The sequence below is a fragment of the Mustela nigripes genome, chromosome 4, assembly GCF_022355385.1.
Source record: "Mustela nigripes isolate SB6536 chromosome 4, MUSNIG.SB6536, whole genome shotgun sequence".
Lineage (NCBI taxonomy): Eukaryota > Metazoa > Chordata > Mammalia > Carnivora > Mustelidae > Mustela > Mustela nigripes.
This window is the reverse complement of record NC_081560.1, coordinates 85,358,195-85,379,459: the sequence shown is the minus strand read 5'-3', so window position 1 is coordinate 85,379,459 and position 21,265 is coordinate 85,358,195. Positions and strand designations below refer to the sequence as shown.

The 21,265-nt window shown below is 40.0% G+C and overlaps 1 protein-coding gene across 2 annotated transcripts in view; it reads left to right on the top strand.

The window, feature by feature from the left end:
• The window catches only part of FBXL13 (F-box and leucine rich repeat protein 13), a 251,841-nt gene that overhangs the window by 63,152 nt on the left and 167,424 nt on the right, over positions 1-21,265 (top strand). The window lies entirely within an intron of this gene.

The window sequence follows — 21,265 nt, the reverse complement described above, 5'->3', positions numbered from 1 at the left end:
TTTTGAGGAGAGTCTGGGTGGCTCAGTGGGTTAAAGCCCCTGCCTTCAGCTCAGGTTGTGATCCCAGGGTCCTGGGATCAAGCCCCACATTGGGCTCTCTGCTCAACGGGGAGCCTGCTTCCCTTCCTCTCTCTCTGCCTGCCTCTCTGCCTACTTGTGATCTCTGTCAAATAAATAAATAAGATCTTTAAAACATTTTTTGATCCTGCTTCTCTTTTGAGTTAATATTCTATTTTTCTCCTTATATATGTCATCAAACTTCTTGACTTTCTTTTTATATATTTATATATATTTATATAATATTTGTATATTTATATATATTTAGATATATATTTTATATATATTATATTTATATATGTCGTCAACTTCTTGACCTCCCATCTGCCCACTGAGACACTCAGAAATTGCTTTTGAACAGTCTTGACCTGGGTGTTCCAAAGGTAGAAGCCAATTCACCATCTCCAAAATAGAACTCATCATTTCCTTGTCCAACTTTTTCTTCTTTATCCTGTTTCTAAATGAATGGCATCATCATTGACTCAATTGACCTAGGTAGAATTTGGAAATTACCTTTGACTTTTTTCTTTTAACCCACATTACATATTCTTTTCTTTTTAAATTTGTAATCTTTCTTACTGTCTCCTCTCCATTCTCTTTGGTACTTAATATCTATCAGTGACATTATCAAAGCTATTTAAATTGGGCTTCCACCATCTACTCTTGAACTTGACTTCCCAACTCATTTTTTTAGTTGCCCCCCCCCCCCAGAGCTGTCTTTTTAAAGTCACATTTAAAAAATGGATTTTATTACTTTTTTATTTAGAGAGTGAGGGAAGGGGCAGAGAGTGAGGGAGAGAGAGAATCTCAAGCAGACTCTGATCTGAATGCTGAATGGATGCAGAACTTGATCTCATGACCTTGAGGTCATGACCTAAGCCAAAATCAAGAGTCGGATGCCCAGCCACTGGGGCCACCCAGATGCCCCTCTAAAGTCACATTTACTCACATTCCTTTCCTGCTTAAAATCACTCAATGACTCACCACTGGCTTTAGCCCCCCCCCCACCCCCCCCAGGGCCCTTCATGTTGTAGCCCTTGTCTGCCGCTTAACATCATTCTCCACCATTTCCCCACAGGAATCCTTGGCTCCAGTCCCGCTAAGTTACTCCCATTAGCCAAGGGCAAGACCCTCCCTTCAGCCACAAAGCCCTTCCTGTACAGAGCCCCTTCTCATCTTCTTCGACTGGCTAACTCCTGCTCGGGTGCAGGTCAGATGTCAACTTTGCTCTTTGGTCCTCTACCTTAATCTCAGTTAGATGCCCATCATATGTGTTCCTAGAGCTCCTGAGGCACTTCTTTACTGTCTGTTATAATTCCTTATTTCCTGTTTTCCTCTTGGGCTGTAAGTCCTTGAGGACAGGGACAGTGTCTTACATGCTTTGAATTCACAACCACTAGATGCTCAATAAATGTTGGTTAAGTGAATGAATGAAGAATGATTTTTCCCTTTCAGCCCCACTGGTACAAACTTGTTCCCATTCCAGGAATTTCTTAAAATCAAATCCAATAGCCCATGCTCACCTTGCATCTGCCTTATCCCTTCTGTAGCATTTGACTATATTTCTTTCTTGAAATACCCTTTCCCCCCCTTTTTTTCTTCTCAGTCATGACATTTCCTAATTATCTCCTCTGGGAATTAGTTATTTGCATTCATGATAAGATTCTCACTCTCCCCTCATCGCCAAGCTCCCTGATAGCATCTCTGGATGTTGACTTTGGCCTTCTCTTCTCTACACTTTCACTGAATAGTGTCAATCATAGTTGGGCTTTTGACCACCACTCACTGACGTTGGCACAGATTTGCAATTACGGTAGGGACATTTTCAACTTCCCTACCATTTGGGAATTTAACCTTTTAAATTTAAACCTTTTAAATCTGAATGAATATGAGGCCATTTGTGCCTTTGATGTGCAGCAATGTGGGGTGTGTTGGGAGAGTGAGCTGGTTTGGGGGGGGGGGAAGATAATTTAAATTTTAGATTCATTGAACCTGAAATGTCAATAAGACATGAAGTTAGAAGGTCCTAGGAATATCCGAAGAGTCATAAAGTCATAGAATCCTACACAGAAAACAACTTCAGTTATGCGGTCCAAACTTTTCCCAGGACAATATTTCTCACAGACACATGTGAGGTTTTAGGGACAATATAATAACATCTCTTCCTTGTCTGAGTTTGCAACTAATTGAAAAGTTGACAAATAGAGGAGATATCAATATTAATCTGAGACAGCTGATAGGAAACTATGGATTAAGATCACTGACCAAGGTGGCTTGCTAGGTGCCTCACCCTTGAATCAGATTAACTCACCCTCAAGTCATGGCACAGCTGGACAATGGCAGACCTTCCTCAGGCCACTCAGAGCAGTCAGATGCGGCATCTTGCATTCAGGTCAGGCATAGCAGAGCTGGAGCTGACTTGTAGGCCTCCTTCTTTCTCCCAAACTTCTCAGTCAGTTTGTCTCTCCTTTTCTCCTGCAGAGGCATGAGGGTTGAGAGAGAGGCATTTGGTGTTACCGAAGTGCTTCCAGATGGAAATATGAGGAGGCCAAGGGAATGAAAAATCTCCATTAACGGCAATGTTTATCTTGCCTCTAGCTTAACGCTTAGAGTGTTGGAGAGGCTGTGACATTGAGGTTATTCTGTCCCACTTGGGGAAAGACTGGATGATTAGAAAGTCGTTCTTCATATCAGAGAAAGCAGCTTCCCCGGTACCTTCTGTCTCTCATCTCTCTTCCTGCATCCCCAAGGATTAAGACCACACTTATCAATTACATAAACATAATTTTATTTTGTAGTCCTTATGTGGTCACAAATTCCCAGTTCAGTCAACGGTTTATACTTGTATGACAGTTTGTAGTCTCAACCTCCCCGTTTCCACTTCTGAGACTTTCCTGGTTGCCATCTTCTAAAAATTCTCTATTTTTGGACAATTCTCTAGAGTGGACCATGTGTTCTCCCCAGTCTGAGTCACGCAACCCTTTGAAGGGCAGGGGAGCTCCTCAGGTAAAAGTTGCCTGCATCACTTCCTATTCTTATGCTCAGCTCCCTCCTTTTCCTGGTCCTTCAAGTGGTAGTGTAAGAGAAAACACCACAAGACAATAAATATTCACTCAAATGATTTATTACAGAGTCAGATAAAACTTACAGATAAATCAATAGGAGAAACAGCAGCCCAAATTGTGTCTTGGACACTCAGGCTCAAGTTAAAACTTTTGCCTGGAAAGCTCTCTCTCCAGGGTAGAGATCCTAGATCACTTAAGGCTCTGCACCATTTATGGTTTCCTTCCTAGCTTGTGGATAGCCTCATAATGCTGTTTGCATCATGGAGTCCTTTGGCAAAGCAATAGGGAATGGCGAATGCACTGTTCTCAGACACTTAACCCCATGGGGTCTGATTCCCACTGTGTTCCTGGCTACCATCAGTCTTGTAGCTAAAAGTCTTCCAAGTGTGACCCAGTTAGTACAGCACCTAGTACAAGTATTACCTCCCTTAAAGTGGACATTCCTGTTGCCCATCTTTGCTCCCACTTTTTCGCTGAAGCTGTGTGGCTAGGCTTACCATGGACCTTCAACAGCTAATGAAAATTTTATGACTTTATTGGCCTGTGATCTGATGTGGATGACGACTGTCTTTAGCATGAAATCTATCTCTTAAACTCAGGCTCAGTGACCATACTCCCTCTTCGCTTTCTGTCCACCTCTCTAATCATCCCATCTAAGATTCCTTTAGGGTAATAGGTTTCTATTCAGTTCTTATATGATGGTGTTTGTAAGGGCTACATCATTGCTTCTCTGTTTTTCTCACTCCATCCTCAATTTCCGTATGATGTCAAAGACATGGTTTAAGTTATATGTTGTCTACTCATGACTCACAAATCTGTATATCTCCAGCTAGATTTCTCCTCTGAGACCCATGCATTATCAGCAATGTCTGCTAAGTTGTCAGCTACAATGTCAACTACACTTGAATGTTCATTCCACAGTGTCTACTACCTAGTATGCCCAACTTTAAGAACCCACCTTCCCACTGCCTTTACAAGATTTCTCTCCAACCTTTCATATTCCTGATCTTGTTCTGGGAAATAGCACTGTCTTTTGTCACCCAAATTATATGTGGGGGTCATCTTAGACTTCTTTTATTTTTATTCTCTATATCCAATTAATGATTAGCAAATGATAGCAACTCAGGATGCATTTCCACATGAAGGTAATGTAAAATGGAATTCACATTATTTCAAATTTTGCCGTGTAATGAGGCTTATATCTTAATTGCACTCTGTTAAATCTGCAGAATTCAGATTTGTGTAAAATGCAACCACACTACACTGAGACTGGGTAGGATTTGTCTTACAAGTTATCTCATGCAGTTTTCTGCAGAGCTTGGTGAAGTAGGTATTATTTTCCTTTTTTGCAAATGAAAGAAATGATACATGGAGAAGCGGGTTAAATCATAGTGGTGTGGTTGAGTTCAGTCTGACTGAACAAGCCTTTTCAATTTTGTAGAGAGTGTGAATTATATTCCCTAATACATGGATTAAATTAAATGTTGTATTTCTTTATTCTCCTACATCAGGTCAATTTACTACAGGTTCCTATTCATCTGGCAGCCAGTAAAATCAATCTCAATTGTGAAATTCAATCCCAATCACCGCCCCCCCCCAACCACCACCACCATCCCCCAGGCCCTGCTCCTTGGTTGTATAGGAATCTTAGAGGTCTCTCACAGCCCATGTACCCAAGAAGTACACTAGACTTGAGCCTACGCTAGCCTCCACGCTTGTGCTTCCTGCCAAAATGAACTCAGTTCCTTGAAGGAAGGAGGCTCCATGATTTCTGAGCCAAGTCTAGGCACCGGGATATTTACCATCGTGCTCAGTGCAGGCTTCTTAGTGATCAGTTGCCATGGCTTTCCAGGGGCTCCCATCTGAGGGCCCATCACATCTTAATAGGGTCTGCATGGGAATGTAGCACCTGTGTCTGCCATGAGCCCCAATCTTTCTCTAAGTCTCAGGAACCCCTCCACTCACCGGCAATGCTTTTCGCTGATTAACCCGATTCCTCTCTCTAAGGCTAGGAGTTTTGTGGGGCTTGTTTGGTTTCTGATGGTTGGCAAATTCTGCTCTTGGCTCTCCCACGTAAATGACACGAAAGGATGTAAATACTAGGCATACAGCTTGCCTTCCCATTTCCTTTGGACTCCTATAGTAGATAGAACAAAACAAAAATGAATGCTTCAGTAGATTCTCCTCCAAGTGCTATGGCATGCTTAATGTATGTTATCATGTCAGTCCTCACAATTTTACAATGAGGAGACAGATACTTGGGTTCACAAGAATTCAGTAGTGCAATGAGGAATTGAGATAGGATTTGCTTGAATCTAAAGCTTATTTTTTTCCACTCGTACATAATGCCCATCCTTGAACTTGTGTTGAACCAAAATGCTGAGGTTTTCTTTATCTGAGCTGCTGGCCACTGTTCTACCTTATGTCACTGCTGTTCTCAAGCTAAACACAGCAGTTCCTATTATTCCTGTTCAATTTCATCTTGTTGATTTTGGTTCTAATTCCAAAAGTCAGGGAGTGGGCTATGTCATCCAGCCTTGTGGAATTCACTGATGTGATAAACATGATGCTTCCAGCTTTATCCTTGTTGAAAAAAATGTTGACCACAAACCCCATCTACACCCCTTTCTGGGCCTCATTCTGCTGCTCTGAGCTGTGACATGCCTCTCTGGGGTGGCTTTTTATCAGTTATATATCCACATTTTCCCCCTTCCCACAAGACTTCATATTATATGGAAGGTGGGGATGGTATGTGTGTGGGTGGAAAACTCAATCAAGAGCCAGCGTGGTGTGAGTTCTGGGTGAAGTGAGAGGCAAACTGTTCTGTAGCTGCTTGGCTTATAAGAAAGAGTCTTCAGAGAATTTGGCCAAATGGCTGCAGTCGGGCCAGGTGGTGAGTGTGGAAGGATTCCAGCCTGGTGAGATTCCTGTAGGGGAGTAGAGCACAGTGATGAGGGTATAGGAGTTGTCAGCATGTGCTGACATTGGTGACAGTGGCAGGAGGCAGTGGCAGGTGGTCAGTGGTCAGGCAGGCTCTGAGGGCTGTATGCCGGGCTGAGGGAGAGGGGAGACCAGTGCAAGCCATGTAGAACCCCAGTTCAGGTGAGAGTTGTCAGAGTTAGCAAATAAAAATACAGGGTGTGGGACGCCTGGGTGGCTCAGTAGATTAAATGTCCAACTCTTGATTTTGGCTTGAGCGGTGATCTCAGAATTGTCAGGTTGAGTCCCACATCGGGCTCCATGCTGGGAGTGGAGCCTGCTTGGGATTCTCCCTCTTCCTCTGCCCCTTTTCCCCGCACCCACCCTTGTTCACGCACAAACACATATTTTCTCTCTTTCTCAAAAACAAAACAAAACAAAACAAAAAAACACAAATGTTCAGTTAAATTTGAATTTCAGATAGTTTCCTTCCTTTCCTTTTCTTTTTTAAAGATTTATTTATTTATTTGAGAGAGCAAGAGCACAGATCTTTCTTAGTTTATTTTTATTTTATTTTATTTTTTTTTAATTTATTTGACAGACAAAGATCACAAGTAGGCAGAGAGGCAGGCAGAGAGAGAGGAAGGAAAGCAGGCTCCTCTGTGGAGCAGGGAGCCCGATGCGGGGCTCGATCCCAGGACCCTGGGATCATGACCTGAGCCGAAAGCAGAGGCTTTAACCCACTGAGCCACCCAGGCGCCCCTCTTTCTTAGTTTATGATAGGGTTATGTCTCAATAAACCCACTATAAGTCAAAAATATCATTAAGTCAAAAATGCATTTAATACACCTAATCTATAGAACTTTACAGCTTAACCTAGCCTACCTTTAACATGCTTGGAACACTTACATTAGCCTACAGTTGATCAAAATCATCGAAAACAAAGCCTGTTTTATAATCATGTTATAAGTGTCTCATGCAATGTATTGAATACTGTAATGAAAGTGAAAAACAGAATGGCTGTATAGTTACGGAATGATTGTAAGTGTATTGGTTGTTTAGTCCGATGATTATATGGCTGACTAGAGCTGTGGCTTGCTGCCAGGATCATATCACACACAGCCTGGGGAAAAAATCCAAATTCAAAATTTGAAGCACAGTTTCTACTGACTGCATATAGCTTTGGACCATTGTGAAGTTGAAAAATCTTAAGTTGAACCATCACGAGAGGTTGGGGATTATCTATCTATCTATCCATCCATCTATCTATTATCTATCTATCTAATCTATCCATCATTGGTTGATAGATGCCTCCTATTGGTTCAGTTTCTCTGGTCTAACACAGGGACAAAGGGAGCAGAGAACCAGAAATGGAGAGTCAGGAAAAAACAGGATGGATAAGTGACATCCTGGAAGCTGAGAATCTTCATAAAACAAACAAACAAACAAAAAAAAACCCCAAAAACCCAAACAAACAAAAAGCACAGTGAGGCCATAGTAAGTTATCAACAACACTGTCTTTCTAGGCATAAAAGATGGTCCTAAAGAAAATTTCTTGACTTCAGTTTCTAAAAGGGTAATATTTGTTTCATTGATTTAGTGGATATGGGCTTGTTATAAATTTCTCTCTTCAGATGCTTAAGTGTTTCATAATGTTTTACTTTGTTTTGATAAGAATTTCCCAAACTTATTTGGCCGTGCAATCATTTTTTTCCCTACAAAATATTTTTTAATAGTTTAAGGAACACTTATAGAAATATTGGTTAGTATGTCCCTGGGAACCAATGCTTGCATGCTGGGCTATAATCACCATGGCCCAAACCTATATGGAACTTATTATAACCAAAATAGTATTCTGACTTTTAATGGCACTTGAGAAATATAGTAGGATTGGTTTTAGGATATTTTCTTCTAGAGATCATATATCTTTTTTGAGGATAAGTTTAAATTAGGGAGAAATAGAAGAAAAACACAGAATGAAAAACCTAGACATTGATTATTATTTTTCCCTTAAGAGTTTCTATACATGAAAAGAAAAAGAGTTTCTATACATGAGAAGAATATCTATTTTATTTTTTATTTTTAAAGAATTTTTAAAAATATCTGCCATTTTGTGCATCAGAAATATTGCATTAAAAACTAAAATAACTTTGATAAAATGTCCTACTTTGGGTAAGCAGAATGAGATAATTGCTAAGAATAGTCCAGGTGTTGTATTAATATTTAAAATTATTAAAGATTAAGTTTAAATAAAACATACAATTTAGTCATGGAAGCAGATTGTTTAATTGTTAAGTGCTTTACTCTTGGGAGTTCTATTTCTAATGCAATGTGGTTAAATTTTCCTCTAAGTATTTAGAAGTGAAAGTGTTGTTATATTTTTTGACATTAGATGTGCAAAATGGAATTGTTAGTTTAAACAAGGAACAAAAAATTTGACCTTGTTGTACTGGTCAAAGTTTCATTTTTATTTTGGGTGAGGAAAATGACTTCATTAGACAACTGAGGTTTACTTTTGAACAAATTCTGTCCTCAAGTACATGGGTGTTTGGTGAATTTTATCATGAATATCTCTTAGGAAAATTTGTCAGCAAAAATGAAGAAACTCATTATTACATACTGTCAAGTAGTTTATTATTGGAAAATGTCCAATAATTATGAGCTTTTGGCAAAATGTTCAAAACAGAGTTTATACGATGAAGATTGAATTTTATGGTAAAAGGTATTTCATAAATAAAGAAACTCAATCTATCCTCAACAGGATGGCAGTCAGGCAGGAACAATCCACTATTCTAGAATGGTGTAAGGTTTCTGTGGAACTTGTGTGGGGAGATGAATCCTGTGACCCAGAGTATGAATCCCAGCTCTGGATAACTCTGTGTTATGGACTGTATGTCTGTAACCCCACCAAAGTAATATGTTGAAGCATTAACTTTCAGTGAGATGGTATTAAGAGGTGGGGCCTTGGGGGAGGTAATTAGGTGTAGAAGAAGTCATGAATGTTGGGAATTAGTAGAATTGGTGCCCTTAGAAGAGGAAGAAACCCCAGAGCTTCCTACCTCAGCCATGTGAGGACACAGCAAGAAGGCAGCTGTCGGCATGGAAGAGAACCCTTACCGAGAACCAAATCTATCAGAATCTTGGTCTCGGACTTCCCTATCTTCAGAACTATGACAAACAAATGTCTGTTGTTGAAGCCATGGAGTATTTTGTTATAGCAGTTTAAGCTGACTGAAACACTGTGTAACCTACAGCATGTAACTTAATCTCTTTGGTTTTCCTGATTGGTATAGTGGGGATAGAGTCGACAATAGGCCTATTGTCCTATTGTCAATAGGACATGACCAGACCAAGTCTAAACCAATACTAAACACTCCCATTGGTAGACAGTCAATGGTGGAATGGACCCAAGAGGTTTACCCTGACATTTGAAAACACTTATGTTCAGGGGTGCCTGGGTGGCTCAGTATGTTAAGCCTCTGCCTTCGGCTCAGGTCATGAGCTGGGGTCCTGGGATGGAGCCCCACATTAAGCCCTGCATCGGGTTCTCTGCTCATTGGGGAGTCTGCTTCTCTCTCTCCCTCTGCCTCTTCTCCCACCTGTGGCTTGTGCTCTCTCTCTCTCTCATGAGTAAATAAAACCTTTAAAAGAAAAAAACTTACGTTCAAACTGCCTACAGTGACCCACATCACTAGTAAATGTTTAAATACAATCACATTCTAACAGAACTTTACTTTCAATATTTGGAAGTCGTGAAAACTGACCCTTTTGAGGCAAATGCACTGTTGACAAAAAAGATATCTTGGGAATTTTAATTTTGTGTCCCTAAATTTGGCTCCCATTTGTTCTGCTGAAATGGGTGTTCCAGAACATAGGTAGCCCTGGACAAGAGTGACAAGAAGTGAGTAGGTTTAAGACTTTGGCTTGCTCCAAGGATTCTTGCAGATGTCACAGAGCTACAGATTAAGACCCTGGAGAGCTGCCAAGCAGGGCATGCTGGGGATGGGGTGAATGGGTGGGTGGAGAACAAGGTTGGCAAATTATGGCCTGAGGGACAAATCTAGCCACTGCCTGTTTATGTGTTGATTTTGAAGAAAGAATCTTTTTTTTTTTTTTTTAAATTTCAAATGTAAAGTGCTGAAGAAAAAAAACAACAACAAAGATCATTCACCTTTTGATGAACAGTTGCTCAAAGAGTTTAGGACATTGCCTCTTGGTCCACAAAGTCCAAAATATTTACTATCTGGTCCTTTTCAGGAAGAGTCTGCTGACTCCTGTTCTAGGGGGTCACTATAGGTTAGTTACTACAGGTTTGTGGGTAACACCCAGGAAGTCAAAGAATTGGTGAGAGTATTCTGGAGCAAAGGTATTTGCTTCCTACTTTGATGATCTACTGGGCAGTGACTGGCAGGAGTTTTGCTACTTAACAGTCAATCCCTCCCCCTCTTCCTTGCAAACGGAACCATGATTTTGTTCAAGAACCTACTCTCTATGAGCTTCAAGGGAAGTTTTCCCACTCAGCCTCACCTATTTATCTAGTTGATACATTGAACACCATGATTTCCCACCAATACCCCAATTCCAATCTAACACTACAAAATTCACAAAAGTTCTCTTTCTTTCCATACTTGTAACTATGTGTCCTAGGGAAGCCGGGTTCCCATTTTCCTAATATTTTTACTTATTTGATCTATCTTTCCCCTCCCTGTATGTACTAATCTCCCATTGCCGTGGCCTCCTTTCCTGTGCAAATAACCCCCTAAAACTTTTGATTCTGACATTCCACACAAGCTAGTCCCTAATCCCATGAGTAGACAAACTACTACTACTACTACTACTACTACTTCTCCTTCTCCTTCTCCTTCTTCTTCTTCTTCTTCTTCTTTTTTAATTCCAGATTTATTTATTTATTTGAGAGAGAGCAGGAGGGGCAGAGGAGGAGGGAGAGAGAGTCTGAAGCAGACTCCACACTGAGCACAGAGGTCAACATGGGGCTTGGTATCAGGACCCTGAGATCATGACCTGAGCTGAAACCCAGAGCTGATGCTCAGTGGACTGAACCACCCAGGTGCTCCATAGATGAGCTTCTTACACTAAACTCTACCTCCAACCACCTGTTTTATGTCCTCTAGGGTCACCATCTGTGACTAGACCACTTTCCTGTGCACTTGGGCTCTAGATCTTGTGCCAACTCAGTTTTCTCACACTCTGGGGACTCCCACATTCTAAACCATGGCCCTTCCCCACCCTGGCCCAAACCCCTCTTCCCTGCCTCACTTGGATTCCTGCCTCCTCCAATGAAGTGTGGACATCAGCCCTGGGGAGCCCTGCTAAGTGGACATTCTCCTTACTTTGCTTGGGCTCTGACACCCTCCTGTAGGAGAGGCTACTACCTACATTCCATGTAGATGCATACTTTATTAGTCCTACATAATGATTTTAGAAAGAGGAAGGAATCTATGTTCTCCCACCCCTCCATCACTCTCCTTTGTTCCTGGAGAGAAGAACAGGCCTGCCTGAAGACTGTGATATAGGCTTTGGCACATTATGCATGGTAGACCAAAGTTGGACTTTTAATTTTTATTATATTTTATTTTCCACCAAGAGAAAGGATCTTTTCCATTTCTCCAACTTTAAGATATGGTCCCTTGGTTATGCAACTCACTGACAGAGTCCTTGCAGAATGACCTGGCTAGTATGTGTGTCCAGCCTTTTGTAAATTAAGTGCTATCCAGTTGCTAAGGAGGCATTGCTATTATTTGACATTGTCACATAATTCCGTGATGCATAAACTGTGTTTAATTTAGAAGATTTACACTGTAACTTTTTTCCCTCCAGTGCCAATAGCGTCTGGATTTTTGTTTGGTTTCCACTGTTCTTACAGCAAGTCTCCCACATGAAATGCATTATGATCCAGGCACTCTAACAAATAAGCAGGGTGTGTTGGTATTGCTGGGGAATAGACTTAGTTCTCACGAAGTTCTTTTCTTGAGAGCTGGCTTATGTTGGTGGCCAAGAATTACAAAATGTTAGCATTTTTGTGCTGGAAGGAAGGAAGTTCATCTCTTCCACCAGGTTTCTCCCCACTCAAGTCTGTGTCCACTGTTCTGTCACAGTCTGTGAACAGGCACCCTTCTGAGTCAGTCCACTCCATTTTAGCTCTTTCTTATTCCTCCTCCCTGCTCTTGTGTGCAATATATGTACTGACACCCCAATACCAATCCAACACCACAGGGGCTTGCAGAATAGATTTCGTTCTCATCATGAACACTGTGAAGTCTTTTCCTTTGGAACCTGCTTGTTTCAGAGAGCAGAGAATGACAAAATCTTAAAATCATGGAGTCTTCTTGCTATTAGGGACCAGCCTAGAGGCCTTTCCTTACCTAAAGCTGAAATCTGGCAGCTGTTGGTTCCTCCCAGGGATGCGAGTTCTAGCATTTGAAGTCACAATGAAGACACCTGCTGCACTCTTGGGGCTTCAGTTTGTTGTCAACATTGCACAGTAACCTCATCCCAGGAGCCATAAGTACACAACGTGCCGTTCATCACCACATGAGTTAGGAGGAATGAGGAATAGTGAGACGATAAAAAGTCTCAGACTCTAGGAAGACTCTTGCAGTTGCCTCGATATTGCTTAACTGGGATCATAAGCCAGCAGGACCTGTTTCAAGGGGCAGAAGCAGACTTCCTTGTCCTCGTGAATTCTTTTTGTTTTTGTCTCTATTGGAGATGAAAGGTTCTTCTTTCCTCTTTTATCCTCTTCACTACACCCCTCCATTTCCCTTGTGATGTGGACTTCCATTCTCCATGGTCATTTCATTATTTGCTCATGGACCACTAGATGTTCTTTCTTCTCCTAAATATCCAATACTCCCTGGCACAGAATGAAAAATGGATACGTGTTGAATAGGGTGATTGAGTGGCCTCATATTTCATAATTATACACAGTTTCAGTGACATAAAGTTTTCTTAAAACTTCCCCCCTTTTTTTTCTGTGCCACACATTAACAGTTTTTTGGTTAAAATGTCTTGCACAGAAATACCACATAGTAATTATGTATGGGATTGAATTAAGAATCCACATTCATTTGCCCTGATATTTTCCCCAGGTTTCCATGTTGGCAACAGTCTGTGTTCCCTGTCGAGTTATGTTCTAGTTTTTCTAAGTGCAAATACATATGAAGGTTTTTAAATTCTCAATATATATTATATAACAATGGCATGACTCCCTAAGAGAACATATATGTTCATGGTAATTGCACGTAAATTCTTTGCAAAGATTATTCCACACTGAGATGTGGAGCACCTGCCTTATAAATATTTTCTGGGCAAAGTTCTATGGAATTAGTGAGGTATGACTGTCATAGAGTAGGTGCTTAACAATGAGTATTAAATGCACTAGTGGATAAATTAATAACTCCCTACATATTGGAAAAGGCCTAGGTGGTCTCTCCAATAGCTCCCTTCTTCTCTACCCATGTAAACAAGTATCTCGGTTAGCCTTTCAGACAAAAGTGTCTCCACTTATGCAAGAATTTGCATCTGGCTGATAGGTACAATCCAATTACGTATGGACTTTCTTTTGGTTATAAATAATATACTGTTAAAATTCATAGTTGAAAATAAATTCATCACATGACAGGGAAAAAATAAAGCTTTTAAATGTGGCATTAAAGATTACACAATAGCCATACAGTTAGGAGTCTAGTTTTGACTCTCTGGCCACAAATCATAAAAGTAACCCCAAATTTTCAGTGTTGAATAGGCCCTAAGAGACTGTCTCATCAAAGACCTTCATTTTGTGGTTGAGGAAGCAGACGCGGAAGAGCTAGATAATGGTATTGGGTTGAGTACTATCCCCTCAAATTCATGTCCAACCAGAACCTCAGAATGTAATCTTATTTGGAAACAGATGTAATTAGCTATGGTGAGGTCACACTTGATTAGGGTGTGTCCTAAATTGAATGACTGATAGCTTCATAAGAGAAAGGAGAGGACAATCAGATCCACAGATCCACATACAAGAGAAGGCCATGTGATGACAGAGGCAAAGACTCTGTCAAGCCAAGGAATGCCAAGGAATGCCGGCAACCACCCAAAGCTCAGAATGGGCAAGGAAGTATCCTTCCCTGAGCCTTCAAAGTGAGCCTGGCTCAGCTGATGCTCATTTCAGACTTCTGGCCTCTAGAACTGTGACAGAATACATTTCTGATATTTTAAGCTACCCAGTTTGTCCTAATTTGTTACAGCAGCCTTAGGAAACTAAGACAGTAACCTTCCAAGGAGTAGTGCTGACTCAGGAATAAAGGCCCAGTCCCCCCTAAGCAGCTGTATTCTTGTGTCCCTGCCTGTATGTGAGCACCTGCCAGAGGTGCTCCCCTTATTGGCTTTACATCTTTATCAGTTCTACACAGTTTGCTACCCAGAGGGCCTTCCTTGCTGCCCTCCTTCTCTTTTAAGTTGTTCTTAAACAACTCTTACACAGGTCATCTATTCTTCTATCTCTTATACTCTCAGAAGTGTGGCCTTCTTCTTCTAGTGCTGTTCTGTGCTGCTACTTTTCCTTCCTAGGTTGCTTTTACCTTTGGGCATAGGCCCTGTCATAATGCTTTTACTGTATTAAAATATACAAGTAGGGGTGCCTGATGGTTCAGTTGGTTAAGCGTATAGACAAAAGGTGAAGTTTTTACTTTCTTGATATAGTCCTCTGATACACAAAAGTTTTAAATGTTTTTAAAAGATTTTACTTATTTATTTGCCAGAGAGAGAGAGAGAGAGAGAGCGCACAAGCAAGGGGAACTGCAGGCAGAGGGAGAAACAGGCTCCCTGCTGAGTAAGGAGCCCGATGAGGGGTTTGATCCCAGGACTCTGGGATCATGACCTGAGCGGAAGGCAAACACTTAACTGACTGAGCCACCCAGGTGTCCTGAAAGTTTTAAATTTTGATGAAGTATGATTCATTTTTTCCTTCATTAATTGTGCTTTTGGAGTCATATCTAAGAAAACTTGTAAAACTCAAGGTTATAAAGGTTTACCCCTGTTTTCCTCACGAGTTTTACAGTTCTTAGCTTTTATATTGGGTTGTTGATCTAGTTTCAGTTAATTTACGTACCCCATAATGGCATGAGGTAAATTCATTGTTTTTGCTTTTGGATATCCAACTGTTCATTGTTTTGTATTTGGATATCCAACTGTTCAGCATCATTTGTTGAAAAGACTGTCCTTCAACATGGATGGAACTAGAGGGTATTATGCTTTGCGAAATAAGTCAAAGACAACTATTATAACTATTGTAACCCTGATAATGAGGAAGTGGAGATGCAACGTGGGGGGTGTGGGGGATAGGAAAAGAATAAATGAAACAAGATGGGCTCGGGAGGGAGACAAACCGTAAGTGACTCTTAATGTCACAAAACAAACTGAGGGTGGCGGGGGGGGGGGGGGGAGGGAGAGGGTATGTGCTATGGTGAGTGCTGTGAAGTCTGTAAACCTGGCGATTCACAGACATGTACCCCCGGGGCTAGAAATACATTATATGTTTATTAAAAAGTTAAAAATTTTTTGAAACAGCTTCAGGAGAATAGGTGTTATTTCTTCTTTGAAAGTTTGGTAGAATCCCCCAGGGCATCTGTCAGGTTCTGGGCTCTTGTTTTTTGGGAGGCTTTTGATCACTGCTTCAATCTCATTACTAGATATCAGTCTATTCAGGTTGTCGATTTCTTCCTGGTTCAATTTTGGGAGATTATAGTTTTCCAGGAATGCATCCATTTCATCTAGGTTGCTAAGCTTTTTGGCATATAACTATTGACAATAACTTCTGATGATTGTTTCTACTTCCTTGGTGTTAGTTGTGATCTCTCCCTTTTCATTCATAATTTTATTAATTTGGGCTTTCTCCCTTTTCTTTTGGATTAGTGTGGCCAATGGTTTATTGATCTTATTGATTCTTTCAAAAAACCAGCTTCTAATTTCATTGATACGTTCTACTGTATCTCTGGTTTCTACCTCATTGATCGCAGCTCTAATCTTGATTATTTCCCTGCTAAGATTCTCAACAAGAGCCTAGCAAACAGGATCCAACAGCACATTAAAAAGATTATCCACCATGACCAGGTGGGATTCATCCCTGGGCTACAAGGATGGTTCAACATTTGCAAATCAATCAATGTGATAGAACAAATTAATATGAGAAGAGAGAAGAGCCACATGGTCCTCTCAATTGATGCAGAAAAAGCATTTGACAAAATCCAGCATCCGTTCCTGATTAAAACGCTTCAAAGTACAGGGATAGAGGGAACATTCCTGAACTTCATAAAATCTATCTATGAAAGACCCACAGCAAATATCATCCTCAATGGGAAAAAGCTTACAGCCTTCCCGTTGAGATCAGGAACAAGACAAAGATGCCCACTTTCACCACTCTTGTTCTACATAGTATTAGAAGTCCTAGCAACAGCAATCAGACAACAAAGAGAAATAAAAGGTATCCAAATTGGCAGTGAAGAAGTCAAACTCTCTCTCTTCGCAGATGACATGATTCTTTATATGGAAAACCCAAAAGACTCTAACCCCAAACTACTAGAACTCATACAGCAATTCAGCAACATGGCAGGATACAAAGTCAATGTACAGAAATCAGTGGCTTTCTTGTACACTAACAATGAAAATACAGAGAGGGAAATTAGAGAATCAATTCCATTTACTATAGCACCAAGAACCATAAGATACCTGAGAATAAACCTAACCAAAGAGGTAAAGGCTCTGTACTCAAGGAACTACAGAACACTCATGAAAGAAATTGAAGAAGACACAAAAAAGATGGAAGACCATTCATTCCATGCTCTTGGATTGGAAGAATAAACATTGTTAAAATGTCTATACTGCCTAGAGCAATCTATACTTTTAATGCCATTCCGATCAAAATTCCACCAGTATTCTTCAAAGAGCTGGAGCAAATAATCCAAAAATTTGTATGGAATCAGAAGAGACCCCGAATCGCTAAGGAAATGTTGAAAAACAAAAATAAAACTGGGGGCATCACGTTACCTGATTTCAAGCTTTATTACAAATCTGTGATCACCAAGACAGAATGGTACTGGCATAAAAACAGACACATAGACCAGTGGAACAGAGTAGAGAGCCCAGATATGGACCCTCAACTCTATGGTCAATTAATCTTCGACAAAACAGGAAAAAATAGACAGTGGGAAAAAGACAGTCTCTTCAATAAATGGTGCTGGGAAAACTGGACAGCTATATGTAGAAGAATGAAACTCGACCATTCCCTTACACTGTACACAAAGATAAACTCAAAATGGATAAAAGACCTCTACATGAGACAGGAATCCATCAGAATCCTAGAGGAGAACATGGGCAGTAATCTCTTCGATATCAGCCACAGTAACTTCTTTTAAGATCTGTCTCCAAAGGCAAAGGAAACAAAAGCGAAAACAAACTTTTGGGACTTCATCAAAATCAAAAGCTTCTGCACAGCAAAGGAAACAGTCAACAAAACAAAGAGGCAACCCACGGAATGGGAGAAGATATTTGCAAATGACAGTACAGACAAAAGGTTGATATCCAGGATCTATAATGAACTCCTCAAACTCAACACACACAAAACAGACAATCATATCAAAAAATGGGCAGAAGATATGAACAGACACTTCCCCAATGAAGACATACAAATGGCTATCAGACACATGAAAAAATGTTCATCATCACTAGCCATCAGGGAGATTCAAATTAAAACCACATTGAGATATCACCTTACACCAGATAGGAAAACAAGACAGGAAACAACATGTGTTGGAGGGGATGTGGAGAAAGGGAACCCTCTTACACTGTTGGTGGGAATGCAAGTTGATGCAGCCTCTTTGGAGAACAGTGTGGAGATTCCTCAAGAAATTAAAAATAGAACTTCCCTATGACCCTGCAATTGCACTCCTGGGTATTTACCCCAAAGATACAGATGTAGTGAAAAGAAGGGCCATCTGTACCCCAATGTTTATAGCAGCAATGGCCACGGTTGCCAAACTGTGGAAAGAACCAAGATGCCCTTCAACAGACGAATGGATAAAGAAGATGTGGTCCATATACACTATGGAGTATTATGCCTCCATCAGAAAGGATGAATACCCAACTTTTGTAGCAACATGGATGGGACTGGAAGAGATTATGCTGAGCGAAATAAGTCAAGCAGAGAGAGTCAATTATCATACGATTTCACTTATTTGTGGAGCATAACAAAATAGCATGGAGGACATGGGGAGTTAGAGAGGAGAAGGGAGTTGGGGGAAATTGGAAGGGGAGGTGAACCATGAGAGACTATGGACTCTGAAAAACAATCTGAGGGGATTGAAGTGGCGGGGGGTGGGAGGTTGGGGTACCAGGTGGTGGGTATTATAGAGGGCATGGATCTCATGGAGCACTGGGTGTGGTGAAAAAATAATGAATACTGTTATGCTGAAAATAAATAAAAAATAAATTTAAAAAAAGTTCAAAAATTAAAAAAAAAAAAAAAAAGAAAAGAAAAGACTGTCTTTGCCCCAGTGAATGGCCTTAGCATCCTTGTCAAAAGTCAATTGACTATAGCTATATAGGTTTATTTCTGGACCCTCAATCGAGCTACATTTGTCTTTGTGTCTAGCCTTATTCCAGCACCATGCTATTTTTGGTTACTAAAGCTTTGTAGTAAGTTTTAAATTTTGTAATCTGGATCTTCCAACTTTATTCTTTTTGAAAACTGTTTAGCTATTTGGGGTCCCTTGCAATTCCACACGCATTTGAAAATTGGCTTTTCTACTTCTGAAAAAAGAACTACTGGAATTTTCATAAGGTTGCATTGAATCTATAGCTCACTTTAGGTAGTACTGACATCTTAATATTTTTTCTTATTAGCATTACATTATCCTTGAATATTTGGTACGATACTCTTGTAAAAACTCTCTGGGCCTATATGTTTGGTAGTTATTTGTTCATGGGCAGACCTCAAATTCTGACTTGGTTCCATTTATTGTTATTTGTATTTTGTTTTCCAGTTTATGAATATGGGATGTCTTTCCATTTATTTAGGTCTTCTTTAATTTCTTTTAGTAATGCTTTATAGTTTTCAGTGTACCAGTCTTTTATCTCCTTAGTTAAACTCATTCCTGGGTGTTTTATTCAAAAGTGAGGTTATTAAAATAAAATATCTTAGGCATGCAAAGAAATAAAATATAATGAACACTTGTGTAATCACCACACAGCTTAAAAAATAAAGTTTAACAAATACTATTAAAGCCTCTCTGCATTGTCTTCTCTGGCTCAGAAGTAGCTGCTCTCCTAAATTCAGGTTTTCTGATTTCCTTACATAGTGTGGTAGGCAGAATAATAGCCCCGCAAAGATATCCATGTCCTAATCCTCAGAACCTGTGAGCATATTTCCTAAAATGGCAAAAGAGTCTTTGTGGATGTGGTTAAGTTAAAGACTTGAGATGATTAAGTTTATTCTTGAATATCTGGGTGGGTTCAGTATAATCACACAGGTCCTTGTAAGTGAAAGAGGAAGGCAGGACCTTTTGTAAATATATCTCTTCAAGGGCTAGATAAGCCTCAGAGTCTCCAACTTTCATGACCTAGAGATGTCTTCAAGGGCCTGCCTGGGACTCGTATCTCCTCTATATGTAAATTACTGGGGATCCTCCTGGCACCTTGGGAGCTTGACTTAGAGGACTAGGCCAAACTATAACCATTGGACTTTCTTGTAGAAATGAGAGAAGTGTTATTACCTTTTGGAACAGTGAAATTAACTAGGCAAGTGGACAAATGGTTATAGATCTAATCCACATAGTATGTGGAAAGAAAAATGTAGAGGAAGTGAAAGCAAAACATTATCTTTATAGCATATAGATTTCTATGCCTCCAGAGGCTAGAGCTTTCTATAAAAGCACTGAGAAAGTGAGGGAAGATTTATTTCCTCACATTGATTTATCAACAATTGAGATCTTTGATATAATTTTTCATTGTGACTATGGATCCATCAGTTTTTCTTTGTATCTTTGTGCCTATGTTATTGGACGCTTACACATCATAATTTAGAATTGTTATGAATCTCTAGTGAATTGTTTTCTTTATTTATAATGTAGTGACCCTCTTTATCAGGTAAGCTTTAAAAGTCCTCCTGAAATAGATCCAACTAGAGGATATAACAATTATAAATATCTATGTATGCTACATGGAAGAACCCAAATACATAAAGTAAATATTAACAGACATTAACGAGGAAATTGATTGTAACACAATAGCTGTAGGGGACTCTAACATCCCACTTACATCAATGGATAGATCATCCAGAGATAAAATCAATAAGAAACAGTGTCTTTGAATGACACATTAGACTAGATGGACTTAAAAGATACATGCAAAACAGTCCATCAAAAACAACAGAATACACATTGTTTTCAAGGGCACATAGAACACTCACCAGGATAGATCACATGCTAGGCCACAAAATAAATCTCAATAAATCTTGTCAATAAATGACAAGATTGAAATCATGTCATGCATCTTTTCTAACAAAGCAGTATGAAACTAGAAATCATTTACTGGAAAAAAATTGGAAAATATATAAACACAGAGATGGTAAACCACATGCTACTAAACAATCAATGGTTCATGAAAGAAACCAAAGAGGAAATAAAAAATACATGGAAACAAATGAAAATGAAAACACAGTGGCCCCAAATCTTTGGGATGTGGCAAAGCAGTTCTATGAGGGAAATTTATACGTATATACAAGAAAAATCTCAAGTAAACAATCCAACCCTATACCTAAAGGAACTAGAAAAAGAAGAACAAACAAAGCTCAAAGTTAGTGGAAGTAAAGAACTAATAAATGTCAGATCACAAATATAAAATAGAGACTAAAAAAATTAGAAAAGATGACTGAAACCGAGAGCTCATCCTTTGAAAAGATAATAAAACTGAAGAACTGTTTTTGCCAGACACATCAAAGAAAAAAGAAAGGACTGAAATAAATAAAATCAGAAATGAAAGAAGAAAAGTAAATAGCTGGCACCATAGAAATACAAAGGTTTGGGACGCCTGGGTGGCTCATTGGTTGGGCAGCTGCCTTCAGCTCAGGTCATGATCCCAGCACCCTGGGATCGAGTCCCACATCGGGCTCCTTGCTCAGCAGGGAGCCTGCTTCTCCCTCTGCCTCTGCCTGCCTCTCTGTCTGCCTG